Here is a 23,174-nt window from a genome sequence, read left to right on the forward strand (position 1 = left end):
AGCACATCCTGTGTAGGAGATGTTTCTGGTGTCCCAGAGGGAATTGTGCATGGCTTTGGGGACAGTGGTGCAGATGGAGCCCAGGTCGCTGAGGGCCAGGTTGAGCAGGAAGAAGAACATGGGCGTGTGCAGGTGGTGGCCGCAGGCTACGGCGCTGATGATGAGGCCGTTGCCCAGGAGGGCAGCCAGGGAGATGCCCAGGAAGAGGCAGAAGTGCAGGAGCTGCAGCTGCCGCGTGTCTGCCAGTGCCAGCAGGAGGAAGTGGCTGATGGAGCTGCTGTTGGACATTTGCTGTGGCTGCACATGGGCACCTGTTCATGGAGAAAGGACAGTGAAGAGTTAGAGGAGATGCCTGTAATTAAAGTTAACGCCATTTCCCATACACCCTCCTCTGTAACACAGATGTATACACTTCTGTATTTGAGAGTTTTGTGTTTTTCTTTTTATGCTGCCTCCATGTTTCTCCTGGTATTCCTGGATATCAGAAACCCTCAGCATATCTCCATCCCATTGATGAATACAGTGAGTTTTCTGAGGAAAGATGATGAGTGGAGACTGAGAGGAGATGATTATTCATTCTGTTCGGAGCTTCTCTTGGCTTTCATTTTTCTCACATGAGGATGGTCACACTCCCATGTTTCTCTTACAAACCCTCAGGTACAGGTAAGAGCAGATGGAACCACCAGAGCCCAGCTCCACATTTGTAGCCAAGGACTGACCTTGCTCATTTCACCAACCCAGCAGCATTTTCAGTGTCACAACACCTCTACCTTTCCCCATCAATCTCATAAATCAGAGATTCTCTAGGACAGCTTTGCACTCTGCATTGAAGCTCCCAGCTTGGACTGAAATCTCAGGGACACTTCCAAGTGTCCCTCTGATGGCACTGGATGAAGGGAGATGCAGCTCCATCCCTGGTTGCACTGCCAGCATTGCCCAGAGCCGGGCACTGGGGACAGCTGTGTCACCCTGAGCCAGCTGTGCCCCCTGCCAGAGCCCCCAGTGCCGGGCAGCTGCTCCCAGCCCTGTGCTCTGCAGAGGGAACTGGGCCCGGGGCTGCAGAGCTGCCCCACGGCTCTGCTGCAGCTCTGCCTGCACAGGAGGGGCTGCACGCCTTGGAGCCCCGGCCCTGAGGGCAGAGGCTTGGCTGGGGCACAGGAGGGAGGGGGCTTGTTCAGAGGGAGGGGCTGCACTGGAGGGGATCCTCTGGACATCTCTAAACTCTCCCTGCCACAGCATTTCTGGGTTTTGTTTTCTCTCCTTCCCTGATCTTCTCTCTGCTTCCTGGAGATTTTCCTCCTGCAGGTGTTTCCCTGTGTCTGATCTCTCCCTGCCAGCACACCCAGACCCCAAATCTCTGTGCACTCTCCTTGGCCTGACAGAACCCTGCCTGTTTGCAGGGCACGGGCTGGGGGCAGGTTCTGTTTGCAGCTTGGAGAAAGGACAGCTCAGACTGAACCTGATGGCTCCAGCAAAGGTGATGCTGGTTCTGTCCATGGGCAGAGTGGCTGAAAGCACATTAGGGATCTCCTGTGAATCTACTTATCATTGAAATTAACAGTTCAGATATTTCAGACACTTTTCAAGACTCATACTCAACCCAAAATATTTATCCCCCTTGCCTGCCACTTTCCAATACCAGGAAACTGAATACCAAGTCTTAGGAAATTTCCACAATTTTCTAAAAATCCTTCTCTTGGAAATATTCTATGACTGATCAGAACCCCTCAGCATGACAGAGCTTCATGAGCATTTCACCTCCCCTGCACCAGAAATACTCAGAGTTGTACTCACAGGGTCTGTGGGCATTGGGATGTTCCAGCTTTAGGAGATCACTGCAGGAGCTGCAGCTGCATTGTCCTGCAGCCAGAGGTTCCTGTGCCAAGGGCTGGCAGTGATTCTGCCCCGGGCACTTCTCAGCCCCTTCCCAGCCCTGACTGATTGAAGCTCTCTGTGCCTCTGTGCTGTGCCCAGGCTGGCTGCAGGCAGTGCCCCAGCCCTGCTGGGCTGGGAGAAGAGCTGCTCAGCAAGAGAAATGTGCTTTTGAAGCTCTGCTTGGTTACCAGGATCACCCTCTGTGCCAGGAGCCCGGCCCAGCTCAGCAGCACAGACAGAGCACAAGGACTTTAATCACCCTCTGGGGCTTTGTGCTCAGGTCCTGAGCATCAGGCCCTGAGAGGGAGCTGCAGAAACCTCTTCAGAACTCCAAGTCAGACTGCAACTCCAAAGTTTCTTGGACTTTTAATGGGTCCCACTGAGGGACATGACTGAGAAAGTGTCCCCAGGCCCCAGGCAGAGCAGAGAACTGGAGGCACTGATGCCAGGTGGGGACAAAGAGAAGCCGAGTCTTGGTGCCCTGGGGCACAGCAGGGTCTGTGCCACCAAGGGCTGTGAGGAGACACCTTGTCCTGAGGCCCTGGGGCCTCCTGGCACAGCCCCAGCCAGGCTGGGCACTGTCAGCCCCTGGTCCTGCCCTCAGCATCCCCCCCATGCCCACATCCCAGTGGCCTCAAGGATCTGCTGGAAGGAGTCCCTGGGGAGCCTTGGTCAGGAATGGCCCTGGGGGCTCCTTCATGCTGCCAGGGTCTGAAGGTTTTTCAAAGGACTTTGGCTTTTGCTTTTGCCTTGGAATCTCTTAGAGCTTTGTGCAATCATGGCCTCCAATTATCTCCTGTAATTAGTCCCTGCAGAGTCTTTGTCAGCCACAGCACTCAGTGGGGCTCATTAATGCTTCAAGGTACTTCAGTTCTTTTAAGGTACTTGGTGTTTCACTTTTGTTACAGACTCTGTGAGAGGTTTGTGCAATCATGGCCCCAATTATCTGCTTGAATGAGTCCCTTGAGAGCTTTGTACTGACACTCAGTGGGGTTCATTAATACTCTGAGATACTCAAATTTTGTGAGGTTCTTTGAATTCTTCTTCCAAAACGGAGAGGTTTTTGTGCCATTTGGAGTCTCTGAGAGGTTTTTGTGCCATCCTGGCCTCCAATTCTCTCCTCCTAGGCATCCATGAGGAGCCTGTGTTGGGGATGGACCTCAGTGGGTCCCATTAAGACCTCGAGAAACTTTAGGGTTTTTTTCTGACTTTTGCGTCCTGGAAAGGTTTGTGCCAGGACTCAGGTCCAAATGCACCACGGGGCTCATTAGGGTCAAGCAAGTCCTGACAAACCATGGCTGTGCCTCGATTTCCCTCTTGTCTGGGGCACTTCATCAGGAAGATTTCTATGGTGGTTTTCGTTTGCCTATTTGATATTTCTCGGTCAACACATCAATTAGTGTGGTGGGTTCAGTGCTGACTAATTACCAGTGCACTCACTAGAATATACTTACTCATTTCCTGCTGTGAGATAGGATTAGGAGAAAGGCAAAGTGGGCTCAAAACTGTAAAAGAGTGTAAAGAAAAGTTTATTAACAGTAACTAAATGAAAGAGTAATAAGAATATGAACAAAACTTTCAGAATACATCCTCTCTCCATACAACCTGACAATGTAGAGACAAAACCTGAAATTTTCAGTCAGTTTACCACCTCTAGAATATTTAAATGTTTCTTCTGTTCACATCAGGAGAGAAGTACCTCTGGTTAATGTTATGGAGAATTCTCCACAAGAAAACAGTTATCTCATGGCTTTTCATTTACACGAATAACCACTGGCTGGTAAAATCTTCAATTGTGAAGTCCCTCCCATGTTTTCACAGCTTTTCCCACAGCTCTGTTTAGCGGCCATGCCAACTTATGGGGTATTAGTTTAAAGATGAGCTGTTTAAGAGCAAAGGATCTCTTCTTTTATTTATGAAATCATCTTCAGCTCTGGGAACAGAGGTCTTCTTCTCTCCCTGAGGCCACAGGGTCTCATCACTCTTCTCTCTTTCAATGTTCAGACTTCTCATGGGATCACAGCTACTTCAACATTTGCTTAATTTAGCATGGAGGTCTTTGCTGAACAAGTCATCTCCCCATATTTTTCAATGCCTTATAGGGAAAAAGAGAGTCTGATGTATCAATGACATCCTTCTCCACAGCTTTAGCAGAGGATTTCAGCCCCAAGATCAAGGCATCTCCTCATCCCTCCCATCTGGGACTCAATTTCCTCTTCCCTGACCTCGGTGTGTTCATGTTGCTCCTCTGTGTGCCTGCCCTGTGTCCTTTTCTCTCACTGGAGGGAGGATGGCAGCACTGGCAGAGTCAATATCTCCCCCTGGGTCTACAGATGGCTATTTGACTCCGGCTGGGCTTGATGTCCAATTCTAATTTTGGCCATGGTTCCTGGACATGAGGACCAGTTCTTTTCCATCAGAATGAAGGAACAGAGTCCCACTGTTTTAGGGGCAAATGAGAAGTGACCACCAGAGGCAAAGGCCAGCCAGAGCTGCCAGATTTTGTTCTTAGAGATACCCTTGAATACAGGAAATTTTTTAGGCAGACTGTCAGTTTTGGCAACGGGCATCTGAAAAGACAGACGGTTCTTTCCCATACAAAGAAGAGCACAGAGCCCCAGTGCTCCAGGAGCTGATGACAGGCAGCCCTTGACATCCCAAGGTCAGCCAGACCTGTCAGGTGGCCCCTGGCAGCCCAAGCCAGCCAGACCTGGTCCATGTTCTCCTATCCCATGGGGCCCCACAGTGTCCCAATGGTCCCTGGCTTCCAGGAGGACCTGAGGTGTCACAATGCCCCATTGGTGACACCAGGCCCTGAAGGGTCCCAATGGTCTCCATGGTTCCATCAGGCCCCACAGAGTCATAATGGTCTTTGGGTCCATGGAGCCCTGCGGTGTCACCATGGTCCCTTGGTTCCATGGGCTCCAGTGGTGCCACAATGATCCCCTTGGTTCCATGAGGTGCCCACAGTGTCACAGTGATCTCCATGGGAAGGAAGAAACCGAGCCCAAGTGTGGCAGGGGCAGCCACCAGAGGCCAAGGCCAGCCAGGCTTGATGGTACTGGCAGATTTTGGCTGGTAGCAACCCTTGGATGTAGGGAATTTTAGACATGGGATCCCAGTTTCAGATATGGACACCTGGAGAAGGACAGTTTTTTCCATAGGAAGGAAAGCACAGAACCCCTGTGTTTCAAAGGCAGAAGTAGAAAGAGGTGGCTCCTGGGAGGCTGAGACAGCCAGACCTGTTCTTCCTGGCAGCTTTTGTCATGGAAGAATCCTTGCATACACAGAATTTGGGAGGAGGAATCTCAATTTTGACCACGGACACCTTGAGAAGAAGGACAAATCTTTTCATTGGAAGGAAAGCACCAAGCCCCAGGGTTTCAAAAGCTGATGAGAGGCAGCTCCCAAGAGGCCAAGGGCAGCCAGACCTGTCTGTCCTGGCAGCTTTTACGTGGGAGCTATCCTTGGATGTACAGAGTTTTGGAGGAGGAATCCCAGTTTTGGCCATGGCCCATGGAGGAGAAGGAGAGTTCTCTACCATGGGAAGGAGAGCCCAGAGCCCCAGGGCTTCAGGGCATGTGAGAAGCAGCCCTGGACATGCCAAGGTGGTCAGGTAGTCCCCAGGAGGCCCAGCCAGCCAGACCTGGTCCGTGCACCCTTGGTTTGGTGGTGATGCCTTGAGAGGCTGCCTAGAACAGAGCTAGGCAGTGTTAAAGGAATAAAGCAGGTATTTATTAAAGGCCTTCAAGGGATACACCTTGGGCAGTACAAGAGCCTGGCCCTGGCTCCATCCTAGATGGAACCCAGGTCATGAGTTTTCACTGGGGCAAACAGGGGGATTTGGTCTGGCAGGATGTGTAAAACAATCTCCTGTAATATCTACCTGTTCTCACACAGAGCACTTGGCTGCAGGGACACATTCCCATTGTTCCTGCCCAGATTTCAGGATTCAAACACTGCTGTCCTTCCCAGGAGCTGTTCCTTCAGCTGCCTTGGGAGGCCTTTTGGCCTCTGGAGCCACACTCTGGCTCCATTATTAGAACTGCTGGATCCAAACCCTTAATCTCCACCAACAGCAGTGATTTGAGGTGGATCTCCTTTTTTCCAAATTGTTTTAAACACTGACAATGTCAGTAATTGTGCTACCCTGACTTGGGTTTGAATAATCCAATCTTGTTCACTATTGTTTAACTAAATTACTTTAATTTTCCCTTGATAATCAGTTCCTCCTCCCATGACATGAGCACTTTGCAAGGCCAAGCTCCAGTGAGCAGTTACCAAACCAAAGTGTCCTGGAGGAATATGGATTCCTGTTCCTGTATTGTTAACTCTCCTTTGCTTCTGATTTATCCTGACTAATTCCAGTGGATGAAGGTCCAGCCCTGCAGCCTCTGGGCTGGCCCTGCCAGGGCCATCACAGCCAGAACAATTTCCCAGGCAGTCCCAGTCTCACTGCCCAGGGCTGTATTTGCACACTGGGAGCAGCCGTGCACAGCCAGGGGGTTTCCATTTCCCCAGGGGCCATTGTTAAGGGCATGGAGCACATCTGGGAGATGGGTTCTCCATGGGGACAGGTTCCCATCTCCTCATTCTTTAACTGCTCTTTGAACAACCCCTCCTCCAAATCCTCCTCCTCATCCTCCTCCTCATCCTCCTCATCTTCCTACTTCTCATCCCCATCCTCATCCTCATCCTCGTCCTCATCCTCGTCCTCGTCCTCCTCCTCCTCCTCCTCCCCCTCCTCCTCCTCCTCCTACTGGTCTTCCTCGTCCTCCTTGTCCTGTTCCTCCTCCTCGTCCTCCTCCTCCATTTACTTGTCCTCCTACTCCTCCTCCTCCTCCTCCTCCTCCTCCTCCTCCTCCTCCTCCTTGTCCTCCTTGTCATCCTATTCCTCCCCCTCCTTCTCCTCCTCCTTGTCCTGATCATCCTTATCCTCCTTCTCCTCATCATCCTCCTCCACATCCTCATTCTCATCCTCTTCCTCCTCCTATTCCTCCTCCTCCTCCTCGACTTCCTCATCCTCCTCCTCCTTGTCCTCCTTGTCCTCCTTGTCCTCCTTGTCCTCCTGGTCCTCCTGGTCCTCCTCCTCCTTGTCTTTTTCTTCATCCTCGTCCTCCTCCTCCTCGTCATCCTCCTCCTCCTTATCCTCCTCATCCTTATCCTCCTCCTCCTCCTCATCGTTCTCCTCCTCATCCTCATTCTCCTCCTCCTCCTCATCTTCCTCTTCCTCCTCCTCCACCTCCGCATCCTGCTTGTCCTCATCCTCCTCGTCCTTTTCCTCCTGGTCCTCCTCATCCTTGTCCTCCTCCTCCTTTTCTTTATTCTCCTCCTTGTCCTCCTCCTCCTCCTGTTCATCTTCCTTCTCCTCCTCATCCTCCTTCTCCTCGCTTTTGTGCTCATCCTCTTCCTTCTTCTCCTCCTCCTCATTCTTCTCCTCATCATCATCATCCTCCTTGTCCTCATTCTCTCTCTTCCTCCTCCTATTCCTCCTCCTCATCTTCCACCTCCTCTTCGTGCTCCTTGTCTCATCCTCCTCTTCCTCCTCCTCCTCCTCCTCTGAGTGTGGTTCTCAGGATTCAATGAGTCTAGGATTCCAGGAACCTGGAACTCTGGGATTCCATGGCTCTGTGACCCCATGGATGAATTCAGAACTGTCTCCAAGGCCACGAGGGAATGTTGGTGCCAGCGGGAGCGGCTGCACTGCAGGGGCACCAGCAGCTGAGAGGCGACTGCAGCTGCTGCTGGTGCTGCTGCTGCTGCTGCTGGTGCTGCTGCTGCTGCTGCTGCTGCTGCTGCTTGTGGGGGTGCTGCTGGCATGGGCAGGGCCCTGGTGTGGCTGAGCGTTGCCATCTCAGCCTGTGAGCTCCTGGGAGCTGAGGACAGGGCCAGGACTGACCCAGGTTGGCACTGCACTTGAGGACGGACACAGAGAATGGAAAGTGCCCATGGAGTGGTTCCGAGCAGGTCTGTGGGAAGGAGGAGGGAGGGAGGATGAATCCCCTGCCCAAGGCTGCCAAGGGAAAGGCTTTGGGAGGGAAAGGAAGCCTTGACCTGCACAAAGCCCTTCAAGGGCCCAGTTGCCCACGCTGAGCAGGATTTCATTGGGCTTTGTCTCATGACAGTGGAAGGGTCAGAAGTGGTGGGAGCAGCTGGAAAGCAGGGCCGTGTATTCCCTCCCCCCAGCCCACTTGGGAACATCTGGGCAAGGTCTCCATTGTCTGCCTGCAGCCAGCTTGGGGGGCCCTTCCTCTCCTCCTCCTGCTTGGGGGACTGGGCTTGGTTTCTTCTGCCATCTGCAATGCTGAGCTTCTCTGTCCTCAAACCCGGCTGCTCAGGTTTGTGTCCCTGTGTCTCACACCTTCCTCCTCTTCCTCCTCACCACATGCTCATGGAGCCTCTTTGGGCAGCTGGACTGGAACTGGCAGCAGCAGGCGAGCCCTGAGGAGCACCTCTGGCCTCCAGCCTTTCTGCAGGGCTGGCCAGAGCCTTCCTGCCAGGGGCGAGCCTCTTTCCTGTCTCCTCCCGAGGCAATATAGTCTGGATCTTGGCTCTGTCCTCCTTTCTTTCTCTTTCAGGGAAGGATCAGCCATGGCTGAAGGAATCTTCCATAGGTACCTGGTGCTGATGGCCATTGTCAGAATCAACCAGCCCACTGGAAAGAATGGGATTTCTCCTGAGGATGACAAAGGGATTGTCCAGAGGATGAAGGAGAGGGAAGTAAACCTTTGGCAGCACCAGCTGCACTTGGAGGAGGAAATTGCAGACCTGGAAGCCAGACAGGAGTGTCTGGCATGGCCTCTGTGGGAACTGGAGGGAAAGATCCATTGTCACACATGCACGGTGGTTTGCTTGGCTGTCCCTGCCACATTCATGATCTGGAGGCAGCGTAGGAATGGAGCCAGAGGGGAGCACAGAGAAGAAGAGATTGACCTGGGGCTCCTGGGGAAAGCCTGGAAAGGAGTGGCCTTTCTGACAAAGCCCTTGTACTGCTCAGGGCCATTTGCATCTCCATGGGCAGAACTGGAGGATATCTTCCAGCATTTGTGGATAGATTTGTTCAATTACCTCTTAAATTACTTCATTCCTGTAAGAAAATCTTGCTGCTTGAAATTCTTTAAGTTCCTTAGGTTAAGAATATCCTTATTTCTGTATATTGATTGTTAAATATTCTGTATTGATTGCTATAATCTCTGTATTGATTGTTAGAAATACTCTTTCTATTGATTGCTAGAAATACTCTCTGTATTGATTGTTAGATATACCCTATATTGTTAGAAATACTCTGTACTGATTGTTAGAAATACTCTCTTTTGATTGCTATCATCTCTGTATTGGCTGTTATACTCTGTATTGATTGTTAGAAATAGTTTCTGTATTGATATTAGAAATACTCTCTGTATTCATTGTTATAAATACTAGGCTTCCATTAATAAGATAGATTTAAGCAAAGGAATAAACTTTTCAGAATTGTTTGTTTTCAACCAGATGACTTCCTGTTATCTTTAGCCTCGGGCATTTTCCTTGCACCCTGTGCTCCCCTTACAGGCTGAAATGCAAACACCACAGAAACAGAGACCCTGTGTGCAAAGCACAGCCAGGGGTGTGTGCTCCTCTGAAGGGACAGACATTTAGGGGAGGATGTCTCAGAAGGAGGCTGTGGACATTGTGGCTGGAAAGCAGGGAAGGAACAGTTTGGCAGGAGCTTTCCTTCAGCAGGAGGGGAGCACACAGAGGAGTTTGTGTCAAGTGAAGTCTGACACTGCCATCCAGTGCTGGCAAGAAGGGTGGAGCAGCGAAGCTGAGAAAAGGGCCTCAGCATGTTTAGTGATGAAGTCTGGACTTCAGTGATGGGGACAAAACCTTTCTAAACTGAACATTGAATCTCAAACCCATAGCATTTTGGGAAGGAATGTTACTTTCTTCACAGTATCAATATATTTTCCTACCCATTTCAGGTAAGAAAGGATTTCACTCCTTGTCTGCATTAGTGGATGTTGGAATTCCTAGTGCTCCCTTCAGACTTCCAGGGATTGGAAGGTGCACTGCGGGCTGTGAGGAAACACTTCCCAGGCATGGCCGAGGTTGTACATCTGTTCAAACAAAGGGGAACTGGAGAGGGTTCTTTCAAAGCTTGACTCCTCCCTATTCCATCAGCAATAGTGTCACAGGATTTATGGGTCAGGAACATGTACAACACATGGCAGGGAAGCTGGGCAAGCAGTGAGTGCTGTACCAGCAGGGCCAGAACGGTGCAAGAGCCAGCACCTAACAGGCTGAGGCAGCCAGGCCAATCCCATCTTTCCAGGGCTCTGGGCTGAACACACAGCTTCAATAACGTTAGGTGCTTCCCCACAGAGCCTTCTGCAGAGCTCTGGGTTAGGACTGACAGCTTTCCTCTTTATTTCATACTAGAAAGGGAAATTTTTCTCTCATTTTGCCCATCTTACATATGCAGATGTGATGGGAGGCCATCTCTCTGTGTAGGTGTTGAACCTGAGAAAGACAGTCTGTAGTGTCAGCTGGATACCTGAGGGCTGTCACATAAGCAGTAAGGGTGAGCTGTCAATTTAAATCATGATCAGGAATGTAGTATGTTCCAATCCTTAACATTAAAATTCAGTGCCACCTGTGGCTCCAGTGGGATGTAGATCAGGCATGTGTCTTTACCAAAAATGTAATGGTTATTTTAATACTTTTCAATTGGGATTGGGTCCAAAAGCAGGAGGGTCTTGGTGCGAAATTAGTATTCAGCCTAATCATTGCAACTAATTAATTAGTTTTATTGAATAAATGCACATGTACAAATGTGCCAGCAGTTAGTCTCTGAGATGAGTAGGTTTGAGGCATTTTTTCATTTAGTCTGTAGTGTGAACTTCAGTGTCTGCAGACTTATATATTAAATTTCTCTCTTGGCCACCACTTGATGATTATCATCACTAGAATTAAATTCCTAGTGTAGTGAGGAGGTGGGAAATAGATAAGAAAGTCTGTTGGCTTTGCATGGCCAGGTTTTGGTAGATGAAGTAATGGTTTCTGTTAGACGCTGTTGGAAGCTCCCCCATGCGCACAGAGGAAATGCCAGCTGGCTCCAGGAGCCCCAGGCTCAGAGCCAGTCAGAAAGCCAACCAAGTGAGAGCAGAGGGAGGGCACCTTCCAGTCTCTCTTGGGCATGGCCACAAAACAGCCCCTGCTGCTTCTTCCTCCACCTGTGTTTGGGGTGTGCTGGTGGCAGAGCAAGCCAGGCTGTGCTCTGCCTTCCAGAGCCTGTTGGGAGCGGGCATGAAAAGCGCTGCATGCACAGCGGAGAGTCCTGGAAGGTGCTGACAAGAGCATCCTGCAGGAGCAGGGCTCTGGGCTCTGGCCAGGAACAGCCTGGTTTTGCTGCCGTGACCACAGGCTGGAGTTGAGGCAGGTGAAGAGGCAGTGGGCAACTTGTGTTTGTAGAGGGCCTGGGGCTGTACCTCTGAACCTCCACCTGGAAACACACTTGGGGGAATAGGAGCTACAGCTGGAGTGCCTGTCCTGAAAGGACATGAAGGCCTTCAGCCTTGCCAGCATTTCTTAAGGGTGTGTTGGTGTTGGCCAGAAAAGCTGCACATTTGGGGAAATGCCTTTGGAGAACAGGGGCTTGCTTCTCAAGGAAAGTGCTTCCCAGGGAGCTCCCAGTGAGGCAGGTGCGAGTGTCCCCCTTTGGCTCTCTGTGTTAGAGGGAATGCCGCGGGAGACAAGACTCATGATATCATGATCATCAAGTCTCAGTTTATTGTGACAGATTACACAGTTTATATATGTTTGTTAATTAGCTCATACATATTGCAAAAGCCAAGCTCATGATTGGTTGCTATGTGACTTGTACTATTATCTTAAAAGTATCTTTATGATCGATACATGCCTGTCTAGCTGGCCTGCAGTTAGAACAGCTTAATACTTCTTTGTTCTTCTCTATCTACTTCTACATACCAAGCAGTTTCAATATCCTGATTTCTGCACACCATCTACTCTTCAGGGCCATGCGAACTTTGCAGCAGTCACATAGCCCTCCCTATTTGGATTAATTTTACAGTATCATGTCCCTTGTCGTTCAACCATTCCTCTGTCAGGCTCTCTTCATCTCCCCCGTTTTCCTTTTGGACAAGAAGGTGTGCATTCAGCATTTTCTGCGAAAGCTGCTGCATCAAGCCTTGTAAGCAAGTAAACACACAGGGCAAAACAAGCAAAAGTATCACAATTATGCTTAGAACTATTATGCCATATTTGATGATGTCCCTCAACCATGGTCCGATCCCCAATCCTTTCAGCCAGCCTTCCAAGCCCAATCCGTCCTCCACCTTCAACTGTTGAGTTAGCTCGGTCAATTTTCGTATTTGCTTATGGATAGATGTAGAGTGATCAGATAAGTTCATACAGCACATTCTTTCAAATTCTTCACAACTATGACCTTGGGCTAGAAGAAATAAATTAGTGGCAGCTGCTCTGTTTTGCAGAACTGCATGACAGATACTACCTATATTTGTGGCAAGCTCACTTAACATTTTAGATTAAATATTAATTTATTTTTCTGTCCAGTAGGCTAGGATTTTTAATTGTGTGAAAGCTTGCACTGAAGCAACTCGTGGGGTGAAAAATGAGGTTAGTATTACAGAAGTGCACCCCACTTCATATTTCTCATGTTTTTGATTGTTCTGTTTAACATGAAAGGAACAAACTTAATTCTAAATACAAACTATATTTATGATAAACTTAATGTTATGCTTTTGATTATCTAATTGATTGTCCCTCTTTTTCTTTTGCTATTGAAAAGCAATGGTAAAATGAACAGAAAAATCATAGGCATTACTAAAACTCATTAAAACTTAGTAAAAAAGTCTATAACATAATTAAAAACACACTTATGAAAAAACTTTAAAGCCTACAATCTTCTGTGGGTGAAACACAAATCTTTGTACAATCTACTTTTGCTGTGCATCCTCTGATTTATTTGTGGAGAGATTAGTGTTCTCTTGAAATTGATAAGTTTAACATTCTTCAATGAAATCTATCCAGATTCTGCACCTGCTAAAACACAAACAAACTCAACACTCCCCACAGGGACTGGAGGGTCCTCTCTCAATTCTGTTTCCTAAAATTTGCATGAAGAAATGGAAATATCAACATCTTTATAATAAACATGAAAAAACATTAAGAACAAAACAATGCATATAGTAAAGAAACTAACAACAAATAAAAATCAATCAGATAATACACAATTAATATTACATATAAAATCACAGTTACCAAGTGCTACACTATCAAATTGTCATCCCAGAGTCTGCAGCAGCTGATAAACCTTAAAACAACAGAGATTTGGATAAAACATGTCCGGATCATGTCTCTCCAAAACTCCCTTTGAGGCTCAGCTGCCCTACATGGTCAAATTGTCAAGCCAAAAGGACTTGAATACTTTTTGATGCAGAAAACACCTGGGTCAATCACACCATCCACGTAGAGCCAGAGCTTGGCCAGAGCTCAAACTCTAATTGGAGGATATGTTTTAACACATTATAAAACAAAAGTCTTAGAAATAACAGTTATAAGTAAAAAACCTTATTATTAAAAATTTATCAAACTAACAAATAATTGAACCTGTCTAAAATCTCTTTTAAGATAAAAATTCTCTAAATGCAACAAACCTTTTCTTTAGAAATCTGAAAATTTGAAGTCTGAAATTTTGAATTAAAATTTGGATAATGAATTTTTAAAGGAAGATGAATTGCAGCTGCATAAAAGATTGGATAAAGAAAACACATGAGTAGTTAAAAAATCAAAAACACAGGATCCTGAAAAAACATCTTGTAATCAATCACCTAAAGAGACAATAAAACATATGAAAACTGACTGTAAATACTATAACACCTTAATACCTTAATAATAATTCTTATCACAAAAATCAGACAACTCACATTTTATGATCAACCTATTAACAAGAAATGTTTAAAATAGTTTAAGACAATCTTCTTAAAGCACTCATATAACATTAGTAACAATCACTACTTATCATTACTTACAAAAACTTAACAATCACTATTTATCGTATTATCTATAAAACTTAAAAATCACTATTACTTATATTATTATCTATAAAAACCCAAAGACAGAGATTACAAACTCAATACTAAAATTCCATCAGATGACATTTTCTTAACTCTTTGTTTTCAGAGACATTTTTGGTAATTAAATCATTACTAACATTTCTATCTTTATACAGTGATTTTCATCTATATCATATTTGAAATAACATTGATTCACATAATGTTCATCCTTCTTGGTATCTTGGAAAACACTCGGTACTGCTGTACTTTTTCATTACGTCTTCTGACTCTTGTAAGAAATTGGGAAGATGCTGTTGAAATTTTTGCTGTAGTGTTGCGATCCCGCCACCGGCGGCGCTGCTGCTCTCGGCGTTGTCGCTGCCATGGCAACCAGGACTGTGCCGCCATCTCCGCCGCCATTGCTGGGCGCTGCGGGGAGATGAGGGGCGGCGCCGCCTCGCTCCCGTCCTTGTTGTGTCACCTTGTGGATGGGAGAAGAGACACCCCCGCCACGGCCGCGCCCCGCCTGCTCCGGCTCCAGCGCGGCTGAGCCCCAGGAACGCCCCTCTCCCCCCTTGCGCTGCTGCTCGGCAGCAAGGAGCCTTCCGTCTCTCGGCTGATGTCCGCTCCGCCCCGGGCTCGCCTCCGGCTCGGTGCTGGCCGGCCCCGCTCTGTCTGGCCCCGCGCCCGCTCCGTTCTACCTGATCCCCGTTCACACAAAGTGAATTTGGGATCCCAGTCCCGTTGCCATAAAGCAATTTGGATCTCAATTTTCAGCACCTCAATGCTACTAGTGTCTATGGGAGGTACAGGCATTTCAGAAGCAGAGATGGGAACGGGAAAATTTGTGAGAATCGGAGGGTTTGGCTCACTGGAGAGAAGCGAGGGTTTACATTCCTTATTTTTCTCCAGAGCTGTCCGTATCACTTCCACCGCCCTCTTTTCTGTCTGACACATTAGCAATTCCTTATCAACCACTCTCCAAAGTTTACTCATTTTCTTGCCTGGTTTATCATCATCTAACACTAATTCCCACAACTTATCCCTATATCTTCTCCATTCTGAAAGTTTATGAACACTATGGGGGTTAACGAAAAAGCCGTAAGACTCAGCATGATGCAATAGCGAAGGGAGATCCTTATCTAAGTCAATCCCCCTAATCTGCCTTTTTCTAAGAGAAGCACTAAATAAATCATATGCTGCTTGCCTTTCCATGATTACGTCGGTACCGTTGCTGGCTCCTTCAGGCTTCGGCAGCACGTATCGGCTGAGCTCTCCGCTGCGGTCACTCAGGGCGCGGAGCAGAGCGTTTCGCCTCTTCTCTTTATTTTCGCCGTCCTTCCAGCTGCAGGACCCGCACTCCAACGCAGCACCTCTCTCGCCTTAGGCTCGGATCAGGTCCCTGCTTTCGGGCGCCAGTTGTTAGAGGGAAATGCCGCGGGAGACAAGACTCATGATATCATGATCATCAAGTTTCAGTTTATTGTGACAGATTACACAGTTTATATATGTTCGTTAATTAGCTCATACATATTGCAAAAGCCAAGCTCATGATTGGTTGCTATGTGACTTGTACTATTATCTTAAAAGTATCTTTATGATCGATACATGCCTGTCCAGCTGGCCTTGCAGTTAGAACAGCTTAGTACCCCTTTGTTCTTCTCTATCTACTTCTACATACCAAGCAGTTTCAATATCCTGCTTTCTGCACACCATCTACTCTTCAGGGCCATGCGAACTTTGCAGCAGTCACATAGCCCTCCCTATTTGGATTAATTTTACAGTATCATGTCCCTTGTCGTTCAACCATTCCTCTGTCAGGCTCTCTTCATCTCTGTGCTCCTTTCAGTCCTCGAGGCCCAGTGCACTTGGCAGAGGGGCAGGGCAAGGGAGAAGCCTGTGAAGAGCAGGTTTGGCATCCACCTGGACCTGCAGGAACCAACCAAAGCACCTGCAGCAGCGTGTGTTACCCCCCTTTGGACAGAGGGGTGAGCAGAACCATCTCTGTCCATCTGTGAGCCCCAAAGCTCTCTGTGGGAGCTGTGAATTAACAGCCCTTTACGCACATACTTTTCACATCTTCCCTGTCTGCTGTGTTTGAACTCTTGGCAAGATGCATTTGCCTCCTGCTTGCTGGGAGCTGCTGTGGCCCAGGGCCAGCACAGAGCTGGGCTGGGTGGGCCAGGCAGCGTGGTGGAGAGTCTTGGCTGATCTTGGTGTGTGCCAGGCCTCAGAAAAGGCTTGGAAGGTTTGCCTCCCAAGTGCCCTGCTCACTAGCTCTCCCTGTGCATCTTGGAGAGCACAAGGGAGGCATTTCTGGCAGCTGGGCATCAGCAGGCCTTCCAATGGGGGCGTGTTGTGGAGCGAGCCCAGCTGAGGTACCCTGAGAGGAGCCCAGGGCTCCTTGCTCCTCTCTGCTGGCCCGTGAGTGTCTGTCTGCTCTCGGGATGGCCCTGGCTGTGTCAGGGCTGCTGCGTGGGCACGAGACAGCCGGTCTGTCCCGCTGGGTCCCAGCAGTGCCTGGCAGCCGTCCTGCATCCACGTCAGGATGCTGGCCAAGAGAGGCCCTGGGAGCTGAGGCAGCTGATTTGAAGCTTTTGCAGGTGCCAACAGGTCAAGGCCAACAGTGTTCCCTCAGGATACAGCATTCCTGAGGGGCTTCCCCAGAGCTGCCTGATGCCACCCACTCCTTGTGGCAGCAGTTGCTTTCCTGTGGAAGGTTCTACCTTCCCCAAGAGCACAGAGGGAACTGGAGAAAGAGCTTGCCAGGCTGCTCTCCATCCTTTACCAGGAGCCCTGGGTGAGCAGAGTAGTCCCAGCTGAACGCAGATGTGCCAATGGAAGAGCCGTGCCAATGGAAGGCTCGGTGGGAAGGATGATCCAGGATCCATAGGCCTGGCAGCCTGAGCTTGCTGCCGGGGAAGGCCTTGGAGCAGATCCTCCTGAGTGCCATCCCACGGCACGTGCAGGGAACCAGGGCATCTGTGGGAAGGTGGGAAAGGGACAGGGACAAGGACAGGGACAGGGACAGGGACAGGGACAGGGACAGGGACAGGGACAGCTGGGGGTCCTGGCGGGATGTTGAGGGCTTCTGTGTGGTGTTTGCAGGCTGTTGGTGTTGAAGGTGTGTTGGGGAAGGAGTTGTCTGGGAGGTGAGAGGTCTAGGCTGGAATTTGAGTCTGTTTGAAGGCAGCATCTGTGGTTTGGCACAGCTTTGCTTATAGGGCCCAGAAAGAATATCTGTGACTGTTTCTGTTCATGGTCCTGATTCTGCTGCAGGGAACAAGAGGGGAGAGCTGTACTCTATTGGCCACTTAGATCTCTATCCCGGGGCAGGGTTAACCATTTTGCCATCTACTCATTGTTGCCAGCAGTTGCTCCAGGTGTTCCTGCCAACAGCCCCTGCAGGCAGGAGCACAGCCCCCAGTGCCCCTGGGCTTTGGCTCCCTCTGGCACAGAAGCCCCCGGGGGCACAGGTCTCTGGGGCAGGAGATGGCACCAGCCCTGCCAGGGCTTCGGGGGTGGCAGGTCTGCTTGGGCAGGGACTGCCTCACCTGCTGGTGCCAGCGCTCCCCGGGCCCCAGGGCTCAGAGCAGCATTCCTGCCCTGGCCCACAGTTCCTTGTCCGTGTCACACTTGCGGGTTTGGGATGGCCACGAGCCGGGATGTGTCCCGAGGAGGCCGTGGCAGCTTCTGTGGAAGACCCTGTGCCCTTCCCAGCGCGGCTGCATCGGCAGCCCTGGGGGCTCCTTCTGCTGCCCTGAGCCTGCAGAGCAGGGCAGCGTTTGCTGATGGTCTGAGCCCTTCCTAAAGATCCTGCTGGGCTGTCTCAGACACTTGAGGCCAGGGATTCCTTCCAACCTGGACCACTTTGGGTGGGCAGGGGGCAGCCCCAGTGCAGGGGCAGTATTTCCAAGGGCCCTTTGTGACACATGCAGCATGGAATGGAGCCCGGTGTCCAAGGGCCCTTGCTGACACGGTGCAGCATGGAATGGAGCTGGGTTTCCAAGGGCCCTTTGTGACACATGCTGGCATAGGAGCTGGAAGTGGCAAGAGCACGCCACAGTGCTCAGAGCAGGCGAAGGGACAGGACGGGACAGAGCGGTGCTGTGAGGAGCCCCCGCACAGCGCGCTCGTTCCTGTCCGACCCAGAGCTTTTCTGAGGCATTATTCCTGCAGCTGACCTCGAGGCCAGACCACAGGACTCAGTAACCTGCGGCCTTCCGAGATTTCAATTCTGCAGGTGCCCTTGAGGGCAGAGCGTGGGACTTGGTAGCCCAGAGTTTTCCAAGGCATCTCTCCTGAGGGTAGCCAGAAATCCGGTCAGTGACATGGGGCAGGGAGCCCTGAGAGTGCCCAAGCTGACCTGGATGGAGGAGGAAGAAGGCGACCCTGCAGCTGCCCCAGCACAGGAGACTGAAGAGGTGGTGCTGTTCCATCCACCACAGGAGGGTGAGTGGCAGAGCCAGGCCGCAAGGCCGGTGCCTTCAGCCAGCTTGGCCCCATCCCATCCCATCCCATCCCATCCCATCCCATCCCATCCCATCCCATCCCATCCCGTCACATCCCATCCTCTGGTGACATGTCCATGGACAGGACGGAAGAGCGGCCCGGGCAGTGTTGCCTTCATGGGAGGCAACGGCGACCTGGTTGCAAGGAACAGCACGGCAGCCCAGTCTTCCCTGGTCCACTCGGGCTAATGACACACGCAGGACACCAATGTGGTGGACGGTCAAAAAGCCTTTATTATCTTATCTCATGGGTTTAAATAGTCTTGGGGGACTTTGCTACGTCAGGGGGGGTTGGCAGGGTCTCTAGGGTTAGTCAGGAGTGGAAAACTACTGGGTTAGGTGTGGTTACATTCTTTGGGGTAATGGATAACATGTTGCAGGGTGAGAGGGGGATGGGGCTCTTTCTTTCCATCACATCCCGAAATCTTCCGTTCGCCTGTCCCTATCTACTACAGGTCAGACACCCTGCAGTGGCCGTGCTCCATGCCCTGGGGCATCCCGGGGCTGTCCCTGCCTGGGCAGCGCAGGGCTGGGCTGTGTTCTCCGGCCTCTCCCGCAGCCCCTCAGCTCGGGCTGCGCTCGCTCTTTGCCAGGTGCAGCCGTGCAGCGCACACGAGAGCAGGAACGCACCCGTGGCCGCTTCCGCAGAACAGCGCAGGTACCTGCAGCCATCCCCACCTGGGCTGGGCCTGCTGGCACTGCTCAGCCCAGCAGCACACCTGCAGCACTCCATGGCTTCTTGCCCTTCTCCTACAGCTCATTTGCAAATTCATCAAGAGAATTCGGCAGGAAGAGACCGGCGCCATGGGCCCTGGGCTCAGAGCATACTCAGAGCTCCTCGGACATGAGACCAGTGCCGCCCTGCTGGATTTGCTTGTGCAGAGGGGTGTTTCCAGAGCAGAGCAAGTAGGCAGCTGTGGCCAGGCTTCAATTCCCCCATGAGTCACACGGCTTCCCAAGCCACAGTGCTGGTCCCTGTGAGCCTTTGAGGCCATCGCAGTGTGGTGGGAAGGGAAACACTTCTCTGGGGACCCTGGGAACACTGCTCCCTCTGGCAGCTTTCCAAGTCTCCCTGTGCCTTCTCCAGGTGCCCGCCATGGTGAGGTACATCCACCAGTGGCTCATGGCCAATGATTCTGCTGAGCACAGGCTGGACAACGCCCTGCTGTATCTCACAGAAGCGCAGCCAAATGACGCAGTAATGACACTCCTGCGTGTGGCCCCATCCTGTGACAAGTACGGGGCCCACCTGCCCAGAGGGCTCAGGGCTCACCCCAACCCATCGCCCTGTACAGCCTGTCCCAGGTGTCTGACCCACAGAGAGTCCCAGGGCCCTCTGGCTGCTCCCTCTGCCAGCCCTGGCACATCAGCCCCCGAGCCTGCTGCCATTCTCCCTCACTGCCCCTCAGGGGCCTGTCCCCACAGGGCTGGGCTGCCTGGCTGCTGCTGGAGAGGGGCAGTGGGCAGAGGCAGAGCCGTCGGTCAACCCAGGCCCCTAGAGATGCCCAGGCCACGGTGCTGTGTCTGAGATCCCCTGAGACAGATCTCTAACCCCACAGAGCTGCCATGGCCATGTGGAAGACCATCATGTGCACGCCCTGGACTGCAGAGCTGGCACAGCAGATACTCCTGGATGTGCTGGGGAGCTGGCCAGAGCACAGCACGTGCACCTCCGATGGGGACAAAATGGGTGTCTTTGTCCTGGCTGTGAGTTTCTGCCAGTGGACTTTGCTGGCCCCAAGGCCACCTCTCCAGCAGTTCTCCATCCTCCCTCCCCCACAGCGTCTCCCTGCCTCAGGCACTGGGCTGAAAGCTGGCCTAGGGACAGCTGCAGGGCCACCAGGCCCGGTGCTCCCCCTGTGGCTCTCCGGACCTCTCCGTCCCATGCTCGGGCTCTGCCACACAAACACCTCGGCACTGAGCGCTGTACTGGGGGGCTTTGTCCTTTGCAGGCAACTGTGGTAATATGGAAGATCCTCCAGGAGCCCTGTGTCCCAGATATAGTGATGGAGCATTTCCCACAGTTATTTTTGCATCTGCTCTTCCAAGTGTTCTTGAGCACCAAAGAGATGCCAGAGGCGGTTGGTACCTTCTGGAAGGGATGCCACGAAGGACACGGCCTTGCCACCAGCCCCAGATAGTGCTCCATCCCAGTCCTTTTGTCCCTGACACACAGCCAGGGCAGGAGCCAGTGTTCCCAGTGTGACCCGGGCTTTGCTCTGCACTCAGGTTTGCAGTGAGGACCCTGAAGTCCCTGCTGTGCCAAATGGACTATGAGGATGTGGTGGTGTCAATGGAACACAAACGTGGCTGGGACATGCTGCTCTGTGCTGACACCCACATTTATGCCGTGGGTCTGCTGGCCAGGTGAGACCCCCTTCTCCCCATTGCTCCCGGCATTTGTCCTCTGTGGCTGGGATATCCCACTCAGTCCCCGTGGCTGTGGGCCAGAGGCACGAGGGACGGCCAAGCAGACTGGGAAAGGCTGGGAGAGGAGGGTGCCCAGTAGCAGCCACATCTCAAAGGGCCCAAGTCCCCCTGCAGGGTGGGGGGTAAAGACAAGAACTGCATCAGTCTGTCCTGGGAGGGGCTTCCCCCCACCCTGGCTCAGGGTCTTAGTGTCGTAGGAGCAGGCCCCCAGACGGGTAATCATTATCACTGACTCCAGGTATTGCAGAAGTCTGATCAATAATTAACTTTATTAGGAAACCCATTGTTCTTATAGATAGTTATGATATAGGTAGATTTAATTGGTTTTCTAGTCTAAACACTATCACCATTAGTTAATTAAGAAAGCACCCTTTGGTAGAAAAATCTCCGTAACATATTCCATATGTTCACAAAACCAGGTGCAGCATGTTAAGATAAGAATGATTTTCATTCTTTCCTCTGATCTTCTCAGACTTTCTCAGGCGATGCCTGGGAAAGTTGTCTGTTTCTCTCTGAGGCCAGAGAGCTGCTGCCACATCTTAGTGCCATTTTCCGCCTTCCAGGGAGATGCACAATGAATCCATCGATTTGTGTAAAAGCATCTCAGGCTGTCTCCTTGAGTTGCTCAGCAAAGAGATGCCATACTGGAACTTCCCTGCCCTGGCATTCCTTGTGGAGGTGAGTCTGAAGGCCGGCGCTGCCTCCCAGCTCTCTGCCCTCTCGTAGCCGCAGCTGCCTGGGACGGTGCCCATGCCCTGTGCTGCTGCCTGGTCCCCGCCCTGTGCGGTTCTGGGCTCCTGCTGGCCGGGTCCCCTGTCACTGCCCTGTGCCTTTCAGGTCCTGCATTGCCTGGACTTGAGCGCATGCAGTGACAGCATCATGGATCTCTTGTCGAGGCACTTGCTGAGTGAGCACACAGAGATGCGCCGCCAGGTTCTGAGGGCCCTCCTCTTGCTCAGGGATAATCCCTCGCTGGTAAGGAGGAGCAGCAGCTGAAGCCGTGCAGGCAGCGTGGGGCTGGGGAACGCAGTCGCTGGAACTTGGCTGGGCTTCAGGCACTGGGGCAGCCGCTCCCAGCTCTCCTGCCTCCCACTTCAGCTGCCCGAGTGCTGCGGGACAGGCCTTTGGCCTCTGGGCCCTGTGGCAGCAGGGTGGCCTTTCACACACTTTTGTTCCGCAGAGGCCAAAAGAATGTGGAGCCTGACTGAGGCCTCGCACTGCTCACCAAGGATCCTTGGATGGTGAGAAGGGGGCAGTGGCTGAAGCTGCGCTGGGCAAAGCAGCCCCTTGGTCTGTCAGGGCTTCAGGAGCTGAGGCAGCTGCTCCCAGCTCTCCTGCCTCACCTGCCCCAGTGCTTTGGGAAAGGCCTTCGGCCTCTCTGTGATGTCACACGGACATCTCTGTGATGTCACACTGAAACTGTGAGGTCACATAGCTGTTTGTGATGTCACAGTGACAGCTATGTGATATCACAAAGCCCTCTGTGATGTCCCACAAACATTTCTGTGATATCATACAACTTCCTGTGATGTCACACTGACATCTCTGTGATGTCACACAGCTCTCTGTGATTTCACAGGGACATCTTTCTGATGTCACAATATCTCTTGTGATGTACACAGACAACTCTGTGACGCCACAAAGCTCTATGTGATCGCTGTGCTCTCACACATCCTCCTCTGATGTCACAGAGACATTTTTGTGATGTCACACTGACATCTCTCTAACGTCAGACAGCTCTCTGTGATGTCACACTGACATTTCTGTGATGTCACACAACTGTCTTTAATGTCACATAGCTCTCTGAGATGTCACACAGCTTTTTGTGATGTCACATGGACATCTCTGTGATGTCACACTGCTCTCTGTCATGTCACAAGATCATCTTTGTGATGTCACACAATCTCCACTTGATGTCACAAAGACATCTGTGTGAGGTCACTCTGACATCTCTGTGATGTCACACAGCTCTCTGTGATGCCACACGGTCATCTCAGTGATGTCATACAACCTCCTATGATGTCACAATTACATCTCTATGATGTCACACTGAAACCTTTGTGACGTGGCACAGCTCTCTGTGATTTCACACTAACCCTGTGATGTCACAAAGCTCTCTGTGAGGTCACACTGACATCTCTGTGATGTCACACAACTTCCTGTGATGTCACAGAGACATATCTGTGAGGTCACACTGACATATCTGTGATGTCACATAGCTCTCTGTGACATCACATGGACATCTCTGTGATGTCACACAGCCTCCTGTGATGTCACATGAACATCT

The 23,174-nt window shown here is 51.0% G+C and overlaps 1 protein-coding gene across 1 annotated transcript in view; it reads left to right on the forward strand.

Annotated features, from left to right (window-relative positions):
- Positions 1–23,174, forward strand: part of LOC110484679 (uncharacterized) — a 351,442-nt gene that overhangs the window by 291,258 nt on the left and 37,010 nt on the right. The window lies entirely within an intron of this gene.

This window comes from Lonchura striata, unplaced genomic scaffold (assembly GCF_046129695.1).
Source record: "Lonchura striata isolate bLonStr1 unplaced genomic scaffold, bLonStr1.mat Scaffold_123, whole genome shotgun sequence".
NCBI lineage: Eukaryota > Metazoa > Chordata > Aves > Passeriformes > Estrildidae > Lonchura > Lonchura striata.